The sequence below is a fragment of the Hyperolius riggenbachi genome, chromosome 4 (assembly GCF_040937935.1).
Source record: "Hyperolius riggenbachi isolate aHypRig1 chromosome 4, aHypRig1.pri, whole genome shotgun sequence".
NCBI classification, from domain to species: Eukaryota; Metazoa; Chordata; class Amphibia; order Anura; family Hyperoliidae; genus Hyperolius; species Hyperolius riggenbachi.
This window is the reverse complement of record NC_090649.1, coordinates 170,944,921-170,958,940: the sequence shown is the minus strand read 5'-3', so window position 1 is coordinate 170,958,940 and position 14,020 is coordinate 170,944,921.

Genomic DNA, 14,020 nt, shown 5'->3' with positions numbered 1-14,020 from the left:
TCAGATTTGCTTTAAATGGCAGATATTCTCTTATATATAACTAGTAAAATGGCCCACCCATTAAACGGGTGATAGGCCACGGCTAAACCCCGGTAACGTGCATACTGATGTGTCCTGCTCACTAGTATTCCACCACTATACGAAGTATATGCACACAGGGAGATGTTGCTTGTTCTGCAGTTGAAAAAAAGCTGTTATTTCCCACAATGAAATGAGGTTTTCAGGCAGCAAACTGTCAAGTCAAAGCAGGGACACACACACAGGGACAGGACGCAGAGAAACAGGGGTTTTATAATATAGAATAACGGTAGTCCCCATTTAATGAATGAGATAGGGACTGTAGGTTCGTTCTTAACTTGAATCTATTCTTAAGTCAGAACACTGTGCCATCTCTGTCTCCTGTACCTCCTCTATGCTCCCCTGTGCCTCCAGTGCCCCCTCTGTGCCACCTCTGCTTCCCCCCGCTACTGTGTCACCTCTGTCCCCCTGTTCTCTTATTGTGATCCTCTGCACCTCTTTCTCCACTTCGTCCCTCTGCTTCCACTGTGTCCCTCTGCCACCTTGTCCCCCTTTGTGCCTCCTTCGTTCCCCTTTATCCAGTGCTGAATCACAGGTTTTCTTTAAAATGTGTATGCAGAACTTGGAATTCACTATATAGTATTGTGTACCGCTGCAAAATGTAATTTTGCTGAGTTTAAAAAAAAAAAAGCATTTGTAAATTAACTTTCTCAAAAAACGACAACGTCTATTAGAATTGTTTTGACTTGTTACCATTTTCAAGCCATTCGTATCGGCGGATCATTCGTAAGCTGGGTGTTCATAAGTTGGGGACTACCTATATCCTCTAAATTACAAAGTAAAAAATGTATTAATATTTAATATCTATTAGAACAACTATATTTGAGAACACATGGTAGTTCTTACTGGTGAATAGTTCAATTTTGATGACTGAGTCATGATTAATACCAGGATTTAGGCGTTAGTAGTATTGTTCAACTAGAAAGAAAATTATTTCCCTAGTGCATGATTAAATACATTAAAATTCGTTTTTAAAAGAATGATTTCAATCAAAACAGCTATCATCTTTCTCTATGAACTGAAAATGCAATCGCTGAACTGCCAACGACTTAGTTTGGCATTATCTTTGTCGTGATGGTGACTGGGAGCTAGGTGCTTTCCCTTTGATTTTCCCTACACAATTGTTGTCTGGTGTGACAAGGAAACAGGTCACTAAGCATGGCTACAGAAGAGTTGCAGACTGCCAAGCTTTCCCATCTTCTTTGCTGCCTGAGGAATATATAGTTTTAGCATGGACAACCTGTTAAAGAGACACTGAAGCGAAAAAAAAATGATGATATTATGATTTGTATGTGTAGTACAGCTAAGAAAAAAAACATTAAGATCAGATACATCAGTCTAATTGTTTCCAGTACAGGAAGAGTTGAGAAACTCCAGTTATTATCTCTATGCAAAAAAGCTATTAAGCTCTCCGACTAACTTAGTCGTGAAGAGGGCTGTTATCTGACTTTTATTATCTCAACTGTAATTGAACTGTTTACTTTTCCTCTGCTAGAGGAGAGTTCATTACTTCACAGACTGCTCTGAAAGACTCATTTTGAATGCTGAGTGTTGTGTAATCTGCACATATTATAGAGTGATGCAATGTTAGAAAAAACACTATATACCTGAAAATAAAAATATGAGAATATTTTCTTTGCTGCTAATCTTCTAGTAATTATTCATAGTACACAACCAATTCATTATATCATATAATTTTTTTCGCTTCAGTGTCTCTTTAAGTACTGTATTTTTTCGGTTCAAGAGATACACCAGAAAAACGATTCCCGAGAGATCGGCCTTGTGACACTGCATCTGCCACTTCACCATCTCTATCGCTGCCCCCTAATGTTTATGTGCCCCTCTGCCTGGGGATTTAACCACTTCTTCTCCCCCAGGATGAGTAATTACGTCCTTGCAAAATCCCTCTTCTCCTTGCAGGGACGTAGCTACTAAATCCCTTGCTGCCGCACACTCCCGCTCGCCCCCCGCCCCCCCGCCAGTGTGCTCCTGCGTTCGTTATTGATGCCGATCATTGGACAGGAGTTCAATGAATGGGAACACGGTCCCTATACATTGATCTAAGTACCCGTGTGAATGATCGCCGCCATCAATGAGATGACGCCGTCATTCACAAGAACCGATATTTACATGTCCACACATTACTTCCTGTTTGCATAGTAATACTAAGCAATGGAACGTTATGCGCGAGGACATCTTGTGGCCAAATAGTAAAATTACATCTACAAACATTTTTGTCATTAACCGACTTTTTTTTACATTTAAAATTAACCCCTTACGTCCCACACTACCCATTAGTTAACCCCCCAAATTTTTTTTTTGCTAAAAAATAAATAAATATACAATTTAAAAAAAAATATATAAACAGTTACCTCAGGGACTGAACTTTTTTAATATGTATGTCAAAGGGTATATTATTGATACTTTTTAAATTATGGGCTTGTAATTAGTGATGTACGCAAAACTGAAAAAATGCACCTTTATTTCCAAATAAAATATTGGCACTATACATTGTACTAGGGGAAAATGTTACAAGTTGCAATAACCGGGACAAATGTGCAAATAAAATGTGTGGGTTTTAATTATGGTATCATGTATTATTTTAAAACTATAATGGCCAAAAGCAGAGAAATAATGATTACTTCCATTTTTTCTTTTTTTTTGCCATTAAAACACATTTAGAATTAAATAGTTTTTAGCAAAAAGTACTCCCCCCCACCAAAGAAAGCCTTATTGGAGGCGAAAAAACAAGATATAGATTGTTTTGTTGTAATATGTAGTATCCATCTCAATCAAGACCTTCATCGAATATATCAATATATACATATATTAATTATATAACAATTACTCAGTAATTTTAAATGTTTGATGAATTCATTAATGATAAATATAGGTGAGCATTAGACTTATTGAGATGAGCATTAGATTATTTGCTGTTGTTTTTCTAGATAGCTAAAGCTGTGCTGTACACCGTGGTGTCACCTAAAGATTGTTTTTTTTTTATTTTGTAATATCCCTATTATCATTTGTGTAATAGGGACAGCATACATTTCTCCATAAAGGTTGTGTTAAAATAATACCTTCAGTCTCCCGAACATTCATGTATACTACTATGCTTCCATACTAGAAACCTCCAAACATTGGTGGTTTCCTACAAGTCTCAATCTCTGGCTTAACCCAGAGAAAGAACTTGCATCTATTGACCTCAAAATCCTTATTTTTGGCCACTCTACTCAAGGTACCTTGTAACAGCCAACAATTTCCCCCTATGGAAGCCACTATAAAAGCATGAAATTTATACCTCATACCTCCCATCAACAACCAGATTATATTCAACTAAAAATTCTAATCTAGATACTTCAACTAATCATCCCTAACGTCTCAACTAAACCTTGGATACATGCTGGCATCACATATCTAAACGACCTCCTCCTCAATGAGAAAATTAAACCCTTCTCTGCCCTCCAATCTCAATTCAAACTCCCAAAAGAGGATTTCTTAAAGTATGCGCAACTTTCCTATCTCTTCCACAATAAACCAGTAAACATTCCTGCACTACCGAGAGCACTATACACTAAATTAAACTCCACTATTCACCTCAAAAAAGGTATCTCGCTTTGGTAAGACATTCTAATCCAAAACAACTCTACATCTTTACAAAAATTTGCTATTGTCTGGTCAAATCTAACCAAATCTGATATAACCTGATACAAGCCTCATCCAATATTTCCAAAACGTCTTCCAATATACTCCACTGGGAGACTCATCAAAAGTTAACCTTTGACTGGCACCACACACCGACCAAACTCTATAAATTTATTCTCCAACAATCCAACCTATGTTGGAGGAACTGCAATAACCCAGTAACTCTGTACCATATAATTTGGGATTGCCCTCTAATCAAAAACCTATGGTTAAAAATAGAAAAACTAATAAGTGACCTATTGAGATCCACTTTTACACCTTTTACCCCCCCCCCCCCCCCCGACTTGGTCATACTTCATTCTAACCTCAAAAATATTCCCCCACCCTTCCAAAGAGCAGTATCCCACATCCTTTACGCAACAGGACAACTGGTGATTACTTCAATGGAATTCCATATCCATTCTGGAACCTGCACAAGTAATATCTTTAACGGCTCATAACATAACACTAGAACTCATCTCCAACAAAAATACAGAGGTAATAAACTCTCTCCAATTAATCACAACTTAGGACATCATAATATGACTTCTTAAGTTCGCTTACATGCTCAACTGAAACGTAAATGCCATTGCCATTGTATTTGTATTTGTATTTGTTCCTTTTCATCTTATTTGAATAATCTGTGTTTTCCCATTTTACTTTATTACAAGTTTTCAACTTTTTATACACATTACTGTATACTTGTTCTACTTCCCTTGTATACAAGTTACTATCTGGCTCACTATAACTTCCACTCTGATAAATTATATATTACTAGCCGACCCGCGGTGTAGCATATGCCGCATAAGGGGGTAGCGGGCAGGAAGGGTTTTTTTGGACCCCTCCCTCACCTGGGTCCCCCATGTGTGCTCCCCCTTCAGCTTAAGCTCAGCAGGATCCCCCCTCCCTCACCTGGGTCCTCCATGTGTGCTCCCCCTCCAGCATAAGCTCAGCAGGACCCCCCCTCCCTCACCTAGGTCCCCACATGTGCACTCCCCCTCCAGCTTAAGCTCAGCAGGACCCCTCCCCTCACCTGGGTCCCCATGTGTGCTCCCGCTTCAAGTTAAGCTCAGCTGAACCCCCCTCCCTCACCTGGGTCCCCCAAGTGCGCTCCCCCTGCAGCTTAAGCTCAGCAGGACCCCCCCCTCACCTGGGACCACCATGTGCGCTCCCCCTCCAGCTTAAGCTCAGCAGGACCCCCCCTCCCTCACCTGTGTCCCCCATGTGCGCTTCCCCTCCAGCTTAAGCTCAGCAGCAGCCGCTGCTATTAGTAAGAGGCAGCGGCGAGGATGCCTCACCTCTTCCGCGTTCCAGCGTGCGTTCCACTGTCGTCACTTCCTGCAATGCCGCTCACTGTATTGTAAGTGGACGGCATTGCAGGAAGTGATGACAGTGGAACGCACGTTGGAACGCGGAAAAGGTGAGTCATCCCCGCCCACTGCCTTTAATATTATTCTATACAAGGCATTCCGTCCCGGGAAAGTCAAGTTGCAGGCAGATGGCTTTGCCCCTGCAGCTACTATAAAGTTATCTACTATCTTGCAAGCACTACTGGGCCTAGTAATCTGACTAGCCCTTCCCCTTAGTACTTCCCGCAAATGATGGAGCTTAGTTTATCTTCCCAACATTAAGATCACTCCCCAATTTCACCCAAGCTCAAGGTGACCTAGATACGGAGTCTATTCGCTTATCTAAATGCAATTACTCATCTACTCAATTATCTACTCTGTTAACTTTACTACAAAAACCATATCTACAACTGTTAAATGTTCTCTTTTTGAAAATTTCAATAAAGTATATATTGAAAAAAAAATAATGCCTTCAAACACAATTTTTTTCATACGTAACAGCTGATCTCCATTAAAAAGTCAGCTGTTCCCAATGGGATGTTTCCTGCTTTCTTGATCTAACCTAACTTTCATTGGCTGCCTCTCTCACTCTTCCCTTAAGAAACCATTATACATAACCGATACACTCAGTTATGTTATCATTACAAACAATACTAATTAATAATACTTAATATAAATGATTATTACACTCAATAAAGGTATGAATTATTATGAAGGTATGATTAGTTTTCATCTTCAGCGATCTATAATAATTATTAAACAGTATACCCTGGGATGTTAATTATGCCTGTTGTACCTTAGTGTTAAATAATAATGCTGTTCAATTATTCTGTGGCTGGTCTCATTTAGAACCTTCCCACCAAGTGATGCTGTTTTGTAAATGAGTAATTTTGTGCAGTATTCATGCTCTGCCGTGTACTCTTTTATCCTGTGTAATATTTTAGCATATGTGGTCATAGTGTGTTTGGCTGCTTTATAAATTTATAAGGATATCTATTGTTTACAGCTGTGTTGTGTACCTTTTCTATGTATCACTTGGTAATTAAATTCTGCTGTGTTGTGTTCTTTGCTGCTGCCTCTGCCCTCACTTTTTATTGGGTACATGAAAGAAGCAGTGCATTCAGTCCAGATAGCAGTGATGCATCAGCAGTGGTGCATCATCAATAGAGATGGCCCGAACCTCCGATTTTAGGTCCGCGAACTGGGTTCTCAAACTTCCGCAAAAGTTTGGTTCGCGCAAACTTTTGCAAACCGCAATAGACTTCAATGGGGAGGCGAGCTAGAAACACTTATGCTGGCCAGAAAAGTGATGGAAAATATGTTTCAAGGAGTCTAACATCTGAGTTTTTGCATGGATGAGTGGGATAGATGCCAAAAGTCCTGGGGAAAAATCTGGATTTGACGCAAAGCAGCGTTTTAAGGGCAGAAATCACATTGCATGCTAAATTGCAGGCCTAAAGTGCTTTAAAACATCTTGCATGTGTATACATCAATCAGGGAGTGTAATTGGAGTACTGCTTCACACTGACACACCAAACTCGCTGTGTAACGCACCGCAAACAGCTGTTTGTGTAGTGACGGCTGTGCTGGACTGGTGCGCACCATGGCGAGAGTGCAGGCCGTGGCAGTTTTCAAGCCCATATGGTCGCCGGGCTGTGGTAGCTCAATGATAGAACAACAGTGACTGTCCAGCTGATCAAATAAGGTCTGCCCACAATGAGGCAATGACCTTATTATCTTGAGTGTGCCACGCCCCCTGTGACACCTGCTGTGGTTGTTCTTCTGCCACCACCTCCTCCAAAGAAACACTTTCCTCATCATCCGAGTCTGACTCCTCTTCCCCACACAACTCTTCCTCCTCCTCCCCCCTCTTTGCTGCCGCAGGTGTTGAGGAAACATCTGGTTCTGATGAGAATTGATCCCACAACGCTTCCTCTCGTAACTGTTCCTGTTCACGCTCCTTCACAGCTTGATCCACCACTCTATGCACAGCACGCTCCAGGAAGTAAGCGTACGGGATCAAGTCGCTTATGGTGCCTTCACTGCGACTCACCAGGTTGGTCACCTCCTCAAACGGCTGCATGAGCCTGCATGCATTTCGCATGAGTTTCCAGTTGTTGGGCCAGAACATCCCCATCTCCCCAGACTGTGTCCTTCTACTGTAATTGTAGAGGTACTGGGTGACGGCTTTCTCCTGTTCTAGCAGACAAGAGAACATAAGGAGGGTCAAATTCCAGCGAGTCGGGCTATCGCAAATGAGGCATCTCACCGGCAACTTGTTTCTCCACTGAATCTCGGCAAAATGGCCATGTAAGACCGCCTGAAATGCCCACACAACTTCCTGGCCTGCTTCAGGACGTCCTCTAAGCCTGGGTACTTTGACACAAATCTTTGAATTACTAGATTGAGCACATGTGCCACGCAGGATACACGTGTCAGCTTTTCCAAATTCAAAGCGGAAATGAGATTGCTGCCATTGTCACACACCACGTTGCCAATCTCCAGCTGGTGCGGGGTCAGCCACTGATCCACCTGTTTGTTAAGAGCAGCCAGGAGAGCTGCTCCAGTGTGACTCTCTGTTTTGAGTCAAGACATGTCTAAGATGGCGTGACACCGTTGTACTTGGCATGCAGCATAGGCCCTGGGAAGCTGGGTCTGTGTAGTTGGAGAGGAGATCGCAGTACCAGTAGAGTTGAACTGCCACTCAGCCAAGGAGGAGGAGGATGACAACAGCGAAGAGGATGTAGCAAGAAGAGAGGAGGTGGCAGGAGGCCTGCCTGCAAGCCGTGGAGGTGTCACAAGTTGGTCCGCTGCACAGCCACGTACTCCCTGCTTGCCATCGGTCACCAGGTTGACCCAATGGGCTGTGTAAGTAATGTACCTGTCCTGACCGTGCATGGCAGATCAGGCATCCGTGGTCAGGTGGACCCTTGACCCAACGGTGTGTGCCAGAGATGACACCATTTGCCTCTCAACTTCACGGTACATTTTGGGTATCGCCTTTTTAGAGAAATAATTGTGGCCTGGTATCTTACACTGCGGTGTCCCAATGGCCAAAAATGTACGGAAGGCCTCAGAGTCCACCAGCTTGTATGGTAACAGCTGGCAAGCTAACAGTTCCACCACGCCAGCTGTCAGACACCGGGCAAGGGGGTGACTGGCAGAAATCTGCTTCTTCCGCTCAAAGATTTCCTTCACAGACACCTGGCTGCTGTGGGCAGAGGAGCAGGAACCACTCAAGGGCAGAGGCGGAGTGGACGAGGGTGGCTGTGAAGGTGCAAGGGAGAAATCGGCTGTAGATGCTGCACCCTAAGGAGGAAGAGGAGAAGGAGGGTGGATTTTCTTTTATGTGCTGCTTTTGCTCAGGTGGTCTTCCCATTGCAGTTTGTGCCTTTTCTGCATGTGCCTTCGTAAGGCAGTTGTGCCTACGTGGGTGTTGGCCTATATCTGGTTGTAACAATAATGGCTGTGAATCAGTTAATTCCCCATCAATTAACTTCTGCGAAGTTTCAAATGCAGCGGATGTGGTGCTTGTAGTAGCGCTGGTGGCTGCGGAAGATGAGGTGCTCTGTGTTAAATAGTCAATCACGTCCTGACAATCTTGGGAGTTAATGGGACATGCCTTCTTCTGAGCACTGTACTTTGGTCCAGGGCCGCACGAAATCACATCACCACGACCTCGCATAGACCTGCCGGGCGGCCTTCCTCGGGGTTTGCCTCTACCTCTGCATCTACCTGTTTTTTCCGTTTTGTCCATATCAGGGGGGATGAAGTGAAAGGTATTCACTGACTTGAGTAATACAATGTGCAGTCACACAGGTGCAGTTAACAGGCATGCACAGAGTGGTATATCACACTGCGTGCACTCACATAGGTAGGTGGGTGCACTGAACACAACTAGTAGGTATATGCAGTAATGAGGTGGGTGCACTGAACACAACAGGTAGATATATGCAGTGATGAGGTGGATGCACTGAACACAACAGGTAGGTATATGCAGTGATGGGTATTACAATATGCACCTGTCACACACAGACAGGTACCGGACAGGCACAGTGACACTGCGTGTACTCAGCTCATATAAGTAGGTGGGTGCACTGAAGTGAACAACAGGTAGGTAGGTATATGCAGTGATGGGTATTACAATGTGCATCTGTCACACACAGACAGGTGCCGGACAGGCACAGTGACACTGCGTGCACTCAGTTCATGTAGGTAGGTGGGTGCACTGAAGTGAACAACAGGTAGGTAGGTATATGCAGTGATGGGTATTACAATGTGCACCTGTCACACACAGACATGTACCGGACAGGCACAGTGACACTGCGTGCGCTCAGCTCATGTAGGTAGGTGGGTACACTGTGAACAACAGGTAGGTAGGTATATGCAGTGATGGGTATTACAATGTTCACCTGTCACACACAGACAGGTACCACACAGTGACACTGCGTGCACTCACATAGCGTAGGTAGGTGGGTGCACTGTGAATAAGGGGGGGGGGTGCCTTTTATAAGGTGGGGAGTGGCTCCAGGAGGGAGTGTAGCCTTATTGGCTACAATGTGCCTGCTGACTGTGATGTAGAGGGTCAAAGCACTATGGGGGCGAATCGAACTTCCGGTAAAGTTTGCGGTTCTCCGCGATCGCGAACCCCAGACGTTTGCCGGGAACCATTTGCCGGTGAACTGTTTGGGTCATTTCTATTGGGGAGTTTAATTCCACTTTATGTACTTAAAAAATGGCAAGGAAACACTACTCATTCAGTAGTATTTTTGACATTTTACTGCGGTTGGCTGCTGTTGTATCTCTTCAGAGACCAGGTCCAGAATAGGGCACACAATTTTTTTTTCTATTCAATCTTACTTGGTTTCAGGGCCCCTCATATGCAACATTTCTAGATCTATATGATCAAATTCTAACAAAGGGCAAATTAGAGCAACACTTAACGTTAATGCTTAGAGACACTCTATCAAAGGACGTTAAAAGCAGTGGTGCTCATCCGGATTCCGGATATCCGAACTACCCAGATAATTCAAACTTTTTCCACTATCCGAACTTTGAATAGCAATTCGGATATATTTTTTAAAATCCGAATAGCACTATCTGACAAACTCAGATTTCCCATCTGAAATCCGAAATCCGGGTGGATAGTTCGTTCAGATATCCGACCAGAAGCTAAAATCACTTTCAATGGCAAAAATCCCTTTTGAAGGCATGGCCTAGAGAGAGAGAGAGAGAGAGAGAGAGAGAGAGAGAGAGAGAGAGAGAGAGAGAGAGAGAGAGAGAGAGAGAGAGAGAGAGAGAGAGAGAGAGAGAGAGAGAGAGAGAGAGAGAGAGAGAGAGAGAGAGAGAGAGCTAGCTCCGAAAGGGATTTTGACCATTTGAAGAGACTTTGGAAGCATTTTAAGCCATTTTCAGGTTACTTCCGGTCTTTTATCCGGATATCCGAATCCGGCCAGATATTGGGTTCGGATATCCGAGGTTACTCGGATACCAAAAAGTTCGGATTCCGATATCCGATTCGGATCCGGATATCTGCGTATCCGGATCCGGATCAATTCGGATTTTGAAAAGTAGTATCCGAGCACCCCTGGTTAAAAGCCAAAACCAAAAAGAGGACCTTTTAGGGAGAAAAAAGGACTATGAACAGATATTGAAATGGCTATAAAACCGTAAACATTTTATTAATTATTAGCTTAAAATGAAGATGTTTCTAGTTTCTTGGCAAGTTAATTAACATAGATACAAAACCTAACATGAATTCATACAATGCAATACATAATACAAATAAACCATACTCCAACTTCCTGCTTTTACATATTATATATATAGGCATTTTTCTCTGTATTATGCAATTCATTGCATACCTTATTGTCAGGTTTTATACCTGTGGTCTTAACTTGCCAAAACACTAAACTGTCTTTTTTTAAGCTATTAAATATCATACTTATGAGTTTATGACTGTGTAAACATCTGTTTGCCATTATTTTTCCTCCATAAAAACTTCCCCTTAATGGGTTTATCTAAATACATTCAAACAGATGCTTTTTAGGAAGCTGGGGGCCTGAATTATGTACAATATCTATGGTTGTTAACGTTGCCTGTTGTATATTATTAGCCCCGAACCATAAGACCCGTTCATTTTTAGCTTACTAGTCTTATTCCCTTTTCATAACGATTAAAGAGGCACCACAGCAACATAAAGTAGAATGTAATACTATATTCAGGATACACAATTTTATGTTAATTATCCTGGTTTCAGCATCAGTAAATATTGCTGTATATTGATATAAGGCCCACACTCTCCCAGTCATGTTTAACCTAGGCTATTTAGCTCTGTAGCCTTTTGCCCCAGAGCACTGTAGAGATCAGGTATTGTTTCTGCCCACTTCAGAACACACAATATGCAGACATTACACAGTTATGCTCAGTGGCAGTAATAAGGATGTGCAGGGGTGTTGCTGGCCCCAAAGATCAGTGGCACGTGCCCAGGATCTATTCTGGGGTTCCCCCGAATGTCCCCTAGGCAGAGTCAGCTGTGGTGCTTCAATGGCTAGCATGCTGGGTGCTGTGCTGCCTTTATTGGGGCATACAATGAGCTGTGGTTCTTTTATGGGGCATGTTGGGAGTTGTGCTGCCTCAATGGGAGGCCTGTGGGAGCATGGGAGGGGGTTCACTGAAAGGTCAGGGAATGCTATGGGGAAACTGCCAGATAACCTGGGGGCAGGCCAGCCTACCCAGCAGAAAGCCCGACCAGCCAGCACAGAAGCCTGGTAACTCTGCCTAGTTATGTTCATCATTTTTTTCATGTTTTTAATTTTTTTTGTATTAATAGAGGGGACTTCATCCAACATTTTGCTGGGCAGGCCTACTTAGACTGCTGTTAAGTTCATGTAAATTTGGCTTCACCCATAACCACACCCACATTCTGGTGCATGACCACACCCATTTTCTGGCTGGAGTGTCAAAGTGCCCCGGATCTCTTGTGATCCTAGAGACGCCTCTGAGGATGTGGCCACCGGTGGTAAATGTATGAATATAAATCAGGGAGAGGAAATATTTTACAATGGGCCAACACTGACTAAATCATTTATAAGCGAATATTGTAAATGAATGTTTCTCAACATTTCATGGGTATGTACCCCATTTGAAAGCCTGTGCTGGCCAAGTACCCCCTAATATGGTAAAGAGGATCTCAAGTACCCCTTGATACAGATACACTTAATAGTAGTACATGATAATTGTTTCTAAACCGTCTCCACACATTTGCTATTGTTTTTAATTAGCTGAAATACTAGTTTAGATGTTGTTTATATAGGATTTATTATTTTCTGAAACTATGCATTTATTTAACTTACTTAACCACTTGCCGACCGCCCCCAGCCGATGGGCGGCGGCAAAGACTGGGCCCAAACGACCGCAATACGCCCATCGGCGGGGGCGGCTGCGGGAGTGGCTATGCGGCGATCGCGTCATTCGTGACGCGATCAGCCGCCGGGGACTGGCTCCGCCCACCGCTCGTAGTAACCCGCCGGCCGTTCGGAAGCGCCGGCGGGTTACTAGCACTCGGATCGCCGCATTTACATTGTATAATAGGCTTTGTAATGTATACAAAGCCTATTATACTGGCTGCCTCCTGCCCTGGTGGTCCCAGTGTCCGAGGGACCACCAGGGCAGGCTGCAGCCACCCTAGTCTGCACCCAAGCACACTGATTTCCCCCCCCCTGCCCCCTGATCACCCACAGCACCCCTCAGACCCCCCCCTGCCCACCCCCCAGACCACCGTTTGCACCCAGTCACCCCCCTAATCACCCATCAATCACTCCCTGTCACTATCTGTCAACGCTATTTTTTTTTTATCCCCCTCCCCTGCCCACTGCCCCCTCCTGATCACCCCCCACCCCTCAGATTCTCCCCAGCCCCCCTCCCCAGACCCCCCCCCCCCCCCCCCGTGTACTGTATGCATCTATCCCCCCTGATCACCCGTCAATCACCAGTCAATCACCCCCTGTCACTGCTACCCATCAATCAGCCCCTAACCTGCCCCTTGCGGGCAATCTGATCACCCACCCACACCAATAGATCGCCCGCAGATCCGACATCAGATCACCTCCCAAATCCATTGTTTACATCTATTCTCTACTCTAAACACCCACTAATTACCCATCAATCACCTATCAATCACCCCCTATCACCACCTGTCACTGTTACCCATCAGATTAGACCCTAATCTACCCCTTGCGGGCACCCAATCACCCGCCCACATGCTCAGATTGCCCTCAGACCCCCCTTTATCAATTCGCCAGTGGAATATTTACATCTGTTATTCCCTGTAATAACCCACTGATCACCTGTCAATCACCTATCAATCACCCCCTGTCACTGCCACCCATCAATCACCCCCTGTCACTGCCACCCATCAATCAGCCCCTAACCTGCCCCTTGCGGGCAATCTGATCACCCACCCACACCAATAGATCGCCCGCAGATCCGACATCAGATCACCTCCCAAGTGCAGTGTTTACATCTCTTCTCTCCTCTAAACACCCACTAATTACCCATCAATCACCCCCTATCACCACCTGTCACTGTTACCCATCAGATTAGACTCTAATATGCCCCTTGCGGGCACCCAATCACCCGCCCACACACTCAGATTGCCCTCAGACCCCCCCTTATCAATTCGCCAGTGCAATATTTACATCTGTTATTCCCTGTAATAACCCACTGATCACCTGTCAATCACCTATCAATCACCCACTGTCACTGCCACCCATCAATCACCCCCTGTCACTGCCACCCATCAATCAGCCCCTAACTTGCCCCTTGCGGGCAATCTGATCACCCACCCACACCAATAGATCGCCCGCAGATCCGACATCAGATCACCTCCCAATTGCAGTGTTTACATC